The following is a 9,019-nucleotide window of genomic DNA, read 5'->3' as shown; positions in this document are numbered from 1 at the left end:
GAGTGAACTCACCATTGAAAGTAGTTAGGTTATGTAAGAAATTGTGTGATCAATACAATGTGGGTGGGAAAGGAATGGAAGACAATTGTAGACACCAGAGATAGTGTGAAAAGAGGGTGGGAAAGGACAGAGGGTCAGAAAGAGGGGTAAAAATAATTCTAGGAACTAGAAATGGAAAATTTTTTATAATATGCATGACTAAGTCACTATGCAGTATATACTGGATGGGAAATCACACTTTGTATGCTGTCATGATGCTTAGGGAAAGCATGTAAATTAAGTTACAAAAAAAAAGTTTCAGGAAAAAAAATATATCTATTCAATGACTGCAGTAGGATATGTGACCCCAGCTAGGTGCTACTTTATAGGATGTGTAAAGTTAGACTTGTGTTCATGGAAATGTATATATCACCTGTGTTTGCTATGAAAATATTTAGATTAATTAAGGTCTTTAGTAATTCAATAAAATGGGGGGGAAAACAGTATAGAAAGCAAACATAGATACCAGAGACAGTGTGGGAGGAGAGTGGGAGATGGCAGAGGGGAAGAGAGGGAATCAAGGATGGGGGGAAAAAAAGCAAAACATACAGAAAACAAGAAATGGAAGATTATTTGCTGACAATAACATGTTTGTTGATCTGCTTGATTGAGACACTATACAGTGTACTCTGGATGGAAAATCTCATTTTGTATGCTGTAATGATGTACAGTGAATGAATGCAAATAAATAAATTGAAATAAAATTAAAAATAAACTAGAACCAAGTTCATCTTGATAATTTCTGTTCATTAGCCAATGTATGGAATACTATCATTAGCATTCCATGGATGTTATTAAAATAATCATGAAGCAGCTTTGAAATTATTGCTGATCTATACTTTTAAAAATGTTAACATTACATTTATTTATTTATTTATTTATTAAAGAGAGGGGTTGTTTTTGTTTGTTAGTTTGTTTTTGTTTTTGTTTGTTTGTTTGTTTTGGCTATAGGGCACATGCATTCGCCCAAAAGACAGAGAGACAAAGATACAGAAAGCCAAAACTTACCCCCAGTGGGATAGGCAAACTGCAGTCTCTTCTCTTCTACTCTCTCTCAGGATTTTGGACATGCACACACACATGCCCTGCATGAGTTTTAAGCTAGCAGGTTCAAGATTCGAACCATGGTCAACTACATGGGAGTTCAGTAACGTAACCATTACACCATCTGCTGGTCCCAACATTTACTTTTAAATAACTTTAAATTTGTCATATCATTTCTGATTTTTTAAATAGGCAGAAGCATTTCAAAACTTATCAGTCAGTCCCCCACAAATAAGTTGCAATCTTTGTGTGTGATTATATTTCTATGGTTAAATCCACACTTGTTTTTAGTAATAATACAAGATCTATCCCATACCAATTAATTGCCAGTTTCATAATCATAAATCTTGTCACTTTTTAAAGTTGTTGATGAGCATTATATTCTGTAAAAACCAATACTTAAAACAAGTTATTGAACTAATAACTAAGGCTTAGGATGAAAATAACTAAGACACAATCACATTTTTTCTTTCTTTTTTAATTTCACAGCTATAGTATTAATTAGCAAATACCAGCTGCGCAGTTGGTCTGTACCTCATTGTCCTTTAATTCCTTCCCCAACTCACATACCATTTTACCACCCACTTCCTTACCTACATGTCTTGGTTACAGTCTGTTACATCCACCCTCATACTTCCAAAATGGATCAACTGCTGCTACATTGGAACTATTAGCATACTGCAATGGTAAGAAGAAAATTTTTTTCTGAGATACCTGATCATGTTGAAGTTTCAGTAAAAGCCAGGGGATATTTTTCTTGCTCCCACAACATCTTAATATACCAGTAGTTTTTTCATTTGCCCCTGATACCTTATTTATCTCATGGGACAGGGACATGCTGTAGGGAAGTGGAAAATGGCATCATGGTGGAAGCATCATGCAATTCTGGTCAACTGCAAGCAGTTATTGAGCCTCGTTCCCTGTGCAGCTTGTCCTGGCATTGTGGGCAATGAGATGCCAGTCTTTCTTTTCAAAAATCACACAGACATTCCACTAGCTTCCTTCCTTATAAGGAGTTTCAGGTGAATCTCCAACTAAGAATTGCTGCTCAAAGCAACTCCTATCATTTTCCTTCTTAGACGTATTATGGTGGGACCATAAAAGTCTCTGAACAGAGAAGAAACACAATTAGATCTGTGTTTGAGGAAGGTAAATAAAGTTGCCAGGGAGGATGGCTTGAATAAAGCTGAAGGCAGGGAAAACTGTAAGGAGGCTATGAAAATTTAAGAAAAAAAAAAGGTCTTCAACATTTTCATTAAGACAAATTTTATGAAAAGCTACGCATATATTTTGAAAATTTTTTTTGCATCAAAATAAAGTCATATTTTAATTTCACTTGTCCGTGCACTTTTAAAAATCCCATCGAAGACAGGCAGAGATATAAAGGACGGCTCAATGTTTAACAATTTATCACTAGAGGGCAACAGAGAGTCATTGCCCAGTAAATGTCTACTGCTCCCGCTCCCCGAGGATATTTCAAGAGAAAAAGATATAATTGTCAGACTAAGTGGTATTTAAGAGAGGACTTACAGATTTGGAGCAGTGAGGAGCTTGACAAGTCTTTGCCCTAAAAATCAAGAAGCAAAACTGAACAGAACTTTCAAATGAACCATTTCAGGACACTGAAAATTGACAAAAAGCACACAAAAATTGAAAATAGCTTGTACAAGAAAAAAGTTAAATTTAAGAGTGGGAGCTTAAAGAGATTCAGCCTGTGGTTGCTACCTTCCCACTCATCCCTTGCCTCCCAGCTTGATCAGACCTTAGTTCTACCTGGATGGGCAAGTTGTGAAAGTAACATTGACAAACAGGGCTGACTCTATTTGTTTGTTTTGTTTTTGAGAGATTTTTGCTATAGAGCACGTGTGCTTGCCCAGACAGAGAGAGAGACAGAAAGCAAGAAATCACCGCCACCACCACCACCACCACCCCCCGAGGGTATGGCCAAGCTACAATCCCTTCTTTTCTACTCTTCTCTCAGGATTTTGGGTACACACAGACAAACATCCAGCGTGAATGTCAAGCCTCCAGGCCCAGGACTCGAACCGCAGTTGGATTGGCCGTGTGGGAGTTCAGCAACATAAACATTGTGCTATCTGCTGGTCCCAAGCTGACTTGATTTGAAGCAGAGCACAGGAAATTCACATGTCCTTGGGCTTTGTTGGAAACTGATCTTAGTAGCAAATTAATGGGGAGTTCTATGTTACAGTTAGCCATGAGTTTGCCATCATGGTTAAGACCAGCAGCAGATCAGTGGACTTGACACAAATTTGACACAGACATTTAGAGAACTAGATAACCAAAGTAAGACTTTAAAAGTTCTCCAATATCCCTGGTGATCTGGAAGGCTCTGCACATACAGGAGGCCTTTCGCATGCTTAGAAGAGACTAGAGAGGACCTAGCTATTGACACATCTATTACCGAGCATGAAGTCTTAATCAAGTGTGTCATATACACACAGCAAGGTGAGTAAAGGCCAGAGCCTAACTGATTTGGTTAGTAAAGATACAATGAGTCACTTTTAGACTCAGGTAGTTTATTACTCAGATAGCAAAAGGAAAAGTAGCCAGTTTCTAGCTCCTTAAGTCCTTATTGTACACACCAGAAAGTCTGATACTGAGAAGTAAGAGTATAGATGACTGCAAGACCAGCTGTGGGATTTGCTCTGGCTGAGGAACTAATTTCAGACTATTTTAGTGAGTTCGTGAACTGCAGCTCTTTTCTGGAGTGGGAGTATGGCAAGAAGCCCCACGCTCATTACAAGTGGAAGGCAATGAGAAATGTCTCATGATAGCTTCTGAGGGGAGCCAGGGAAGTGAGTAGGAGATGGTTTGGGTGCAGCATCTTACAGGCCTCCCTTCTTCTCACTTTACAGGAGTATTCCAAGGCATTCTACCAAAGCTCAGGTTAGATGTGATTCAAAACATTGTGTTGGTGGTGTGTATGGACACATGCTAGGTCTCCAGGGCACTTGGTAAAATAATTTTCCTACAAGTTACAGGAGTCACAAGAGCACCCAGCACAAAGTAATCACAAAATACGTATTTCTTTCAAGTGCACACAGAACATTTATAAAGATAGGTCATATTCTAATCAATAAAATAAGTCTCAATAAAATTACAAGGGTTAAAAATCACATGAAGTATGTTCTCCAAACATAAGAGAATTAAATTTAGACATCAATAAGAGAAAGAAATTTGGAAAAACTCCAAATATTTTTTAAATTACACAACACACTTTCTAAATCATCCATGAGTCAAAGAAGAAATCACAAAGGAAATCAGAAAATATTTTGACAATTAAAATAAAAGTACAAAATACCAAAATACATATGATTCGGCTAAAGCTATCCTTAAAAGTAAATTCTTAGCCTTAAGCACCTATATTATAAAAGAGAAAAGATTTCAAATCAATAGACTAAGCTTCTACTTAAGAAATTTGAAGAAGAAAAACAATCTAAATTCATACCAAGCATTAGGAAGGAAATAATAAAAGGTTTATAATAACACGTAGGTAATCAAGATCATGTGTTTTGGTACAAGGATGTGTCACACGCACACACATACACACACACACACACACACACACACACACACATATATATATAACATGTAGATCAATAAAGTAGAATTAAAAGTCCAGAAACAAACCCTTACCTTTATAGCTGATTGATTTTTTCATAAAGTTACCAAGATATCCAATAAGAAGAAGATAGTCGTTTCATCAAAGAGTGCTATGACAAATGGATATCCACAAGGAAAAAAACATTGACCCTCACCTCACACCATAAACAAAAATTATCACAAACAGAATAAAATGTAAGAACTAGAATTATAAAACATCAGGAGCAAATCATAAGAGAAAAAACAGGGGCAGGAATAGGGTCGGCACTAAATAGCCTGAGAATCTTGTCTCTGAACTCTTCCCAGTATGGATTAACTAAACATCCAAACAGGCAGAGGACAAAGAGCAAAGCTATGCAGCGAGATATCAAGAACAGTATGGAGCCTGGCCATGCTTTGTGTTGCACTTCTGTTTCCTAGAATATAGAAGGATGCCAGGATATTTAAGAAGAGTTAAATAAGAACAGTCTGAACTCGAAAGTCATACGTGTGGCCTACATATGACACAAACTATGATTGCAAGTTAATGGACTACCATGCCAAAGAATATACCAGAAAGAAATCGTTGAAATATCTAACAGCAAAAACAAGAGGTGAGAATGCAACAATATTTAATAATAGTAACTTTTTCTGACATATTACTAAACATACATCATATGAGCAGAGTGCCTTCCCTCCTGAGGCTTACATTCATTCTGGAGGGATCTGACTATAATGGGTTAATGAGAAGTTCAGACTCTTCTGATTAGGATGAAATATTTAAAAATCAGAGTTAGGAAGTGCTTTAATTATTAACAATGATGTCATCCTAGAGTGTACCAAATTTCTTCTTGACTTTATGTTTTTCTCCATTTGAGAGTTTTGCAAAAGAAATCACTGGTCAGAGTTTGTCTGGCGTGGTAGGCTTAATAATGATGTTCCCTGGGGTCAGCAGATAGCGTGGTGATTAGGCACTGGATTCCCACATGGCCAACCATGATTTGAGTCCCAGACCTGGTGGCTTGAAAACCAGGCCAGGTGTGGAGGAAAATGAAGGTGAGAGTATTGCAGCGTGGCCATTTCCTAGGGAAGTGATTTCTCATTTTCCCTCTCTCTGTCTCTATCTCTTTCCAATGAGCATAGGTGCCCTATGGCAAAAAACCTAAAAACAAAAAAGAAAAAAAAGTAGTGTCCCCAAAATGTCTGTGTCCTAATCCCTGGAACAAATTTTAATTACTCCTTGACTAGTTAGCATTTCTGTATTAAAGACAATTATAATTTCATAAACATTGTTTCCTTAAGAGACTTCAAGCAGAACTGCTTCAATAGGTCCTGAAATTATCCTGCTACTCTTAAATTTATTTCTGCAAGGTTCATCTTGTTTTGCACAGCTTAACTGAAGTATAAAATTCCAAAATATAAGCTATATTACAGTTTCTACTAATGGTCCCATTTTTGCTGCCAGTAAATACAAATGTAATGATCATAGATTTGTCTTTTACCAAAACGCCTTTAAGCAATTTGCAATTTACACAGCTAAAATGAAAAAAAAAAAGAATTTATTTATTTATTTATTTTGCTTAAGGAAGATTGTAAAGCTAATTTCCTTAATGGCCTGTGACTCATGTAAACCACAGTTAACAAATTATACACATTCAAGTTGCAGAATTCTAGCAATTAGTTAGGTTTCCTAGTAGAATTTCAGAAAGAGAGGAAAAGTAGTCAATTACATTTTGGGCAGACACATTGTATCACAGTTTAAAGAAGATTTTGGTTTTGTTTTCACAAGACTTTACCTGTGCACAATGTTCAGGTCAGTTGTGTGAAACTGATGTATCAGAATATCAGAGTAACTGCCTGAGAAAAAGGAATGGGATAGTCTGGACCAGGGATAAGAGAAGAATTCCATTGTGTTTGACTTTCTTAGCTATCCTTAAACACCTTTCAGAAAATTTGAGTTGTAAGAGGACTGGCGTCAAGAATACATAAATGAAAACCAAGTGTAAGTTTCAAAAATACAAAGGAAAGAAGGGGAACCTAAAAGCCACACTCATTTGTTTACCACGTAACCATAGTACCTAGAACAATGCTGGACACATGTTAGATACTCGATATTTGTGAAACGAATGCATGCAAGAATGAATATGAAATTCTGAATATTTTTATGATAACTAAGGACATGTCTAAATAAATATTTTTCTGATAACTAATGACATGTCTAAATGGCACCAGACTCTCTTATTTATCACTCTAAACAAATATTTGAGATGTCAGGGCAGATAGGGCACTTTATCAAGCACAGAATATTTATTAAAAGATTTTCTTCTAAAGGCAATGCCTTCTCCAATGGAGCATACGGCAGTTTACTGTTTTTAGTAATGAAGTATTTTATGAAGGGATCTTCAAAAGTTTGATGAAAAATGCATATTAAAGAAAGTATGCATGTGTTTCAAACATTTTTACACTAACAACCTTGTTCGTTAATGTCTCATGAACTTTTCTGAAGCGCCCTCACGTTACAATTTGATATGTTTCATGACAACTGATTTTTTTCTGTTTTTGTTTGTATTTTATTTCTGAGAGATTTTTACTAGAGGGCACATGCGCTTGACGGAGAGACAGAAGGTGAGAAATCACTCCCCAGGGGGATGACTTCTCCTCCATTCTCCTCTTGGGATTTTGGGCATGCACACACAAGTGGCTGGGATGAATTTTAAGCTGCTGGGTCCAGGACTTGAACCACAGTCAACTACATGGGAGTCCAGTGACATAACCATTACACCATCTGATGGTCCCAACAATGGACCTTTTTTAAGGCTGACTATAGATTATAGACTGACTGGAGTAGAAGAAGAAAGCCCAGAGCATTTGTACCCAACAGTTGGTATCCTTGCAACAGAGACAGGTCAGCAGAAAGAGATGTAATTGCCTCCAACCAAACCTGAGGGTCTTCAAATTTTCATGGGAAATGAATATTATGAAAAGAAAACTATGCATGGATTTCATTTTTCTTGCACCAAAATAAACTCATACTTTAATTCCATTTTTCCATAAAGCTTTTGAAGTTCCCTCACACATCATGTAATGTTCTTCATCTAAAATGAGTTAAATTTTTTGATGAGCATTTAATATAAAAGGATAATATAGTAAATATATAAATGCATCTAAATTTATTTTATTTTAGTTTAGTTTTTTAGTTTTTGACAGAGGATATGTATACTCAGCAGAGAGAGACAGAGAGGAAAAGTGAGAAAGCACCTCCCCCCCCCTCCAAGAGGTATGGTCATGCAGCAATTCTATGTCCATTTCTCCTTTCAGGATTTTTTATGATTATATACAAGCACCGGGTCTGAGACTTGAACTGTGCAACTGGCCATGTCTCAGTGCCTTAACTACCATGCTACTGCTGGCCCCTTCTAAATTTTAACTATCAAATTTTCCATAAAAATCTTACCATCCTAATTGGTAAGAAATGGAAACCCACTAAAGTTTAAATTTGTATGTTTTGATTTCATCATTTTTAAGAGATAGCTTAAATTGACTGTTTTCTGTGTATCCGGTACTACGCTAACCACTTTACATGCCTTACTCAATCACAGAAAAATCTATTAAGTACATACTGTTATCCTTTCTTTACCAATGAGGCTTATAGAAGATAGGTAACTAGCCCAAGTACACATCATTAATAAGAGAGGAAGTCAGATTTCAAATATGGATCTCTCTGTCTCCAATATGTCATGTTTCAGTGGTTACTATGCTCTTTTTATTACACTGAGGCCTCAAGAGGAACCCACGTGGCTTTATATGTTCCCTCATCAGTCCAGGTGGCCTGCACCTGACCAGTGTCTGCCACTCTCCCAGCGAGACAAGATTCTTCAGCCACTTGTGACTGGTGAATGGGACCCATGCAAAGATCAACCTGGAGGTTCTGACTATTCTAACATAAATCAAGGATACATATAAATGTAAGTTTCTTGTGAAAAAATATTGAGCCATTTTCTCTCTTTTACAAATGTGTATCAGTCTATTAATACAATGCAGATGTTAAAAGGCAAGCCATCTTTTTTTTAAATTTTTATTTATTTATTTATTTATTTATTTATTTTAAAGAGGTTCTTGCTATAGGGTGCGTGTGCTCGCCAGACAGACAGAGAGAGACAGACAGAAAGCGAGAAATCATCCCCCAGGAAGGATGGCCATGTGGCAATCTCTTCTCCTCCATTCTCCTCTCGGGATCTTGGGCACGCACGCACACGCACCTGGCGTGAGTTTTAAGCCACCAGGTCCAGGACACGAACCACGGTTGACTACATGGGAGTTCAGCGACATAGCC

Source organism: Tupaia chinensis, unplaced genomic scaffold (genome assembly GCF_000334495.1).
Source record: "Tupaia chinensis unplaced genomic scaffold, TupChi_1.0 Scaffold000402_1, whole genome shotgun sequence".
Taxonomy (NCBI): domain Eukaryota; kingdom Metazoa; phylum Chordata; class Mammalia; order Scandentia; family Tupaiidae; genus Tupaia; species Tupaia belangeri.
This window is presented reverse-complemented; position numbering follows the sequence as displayed.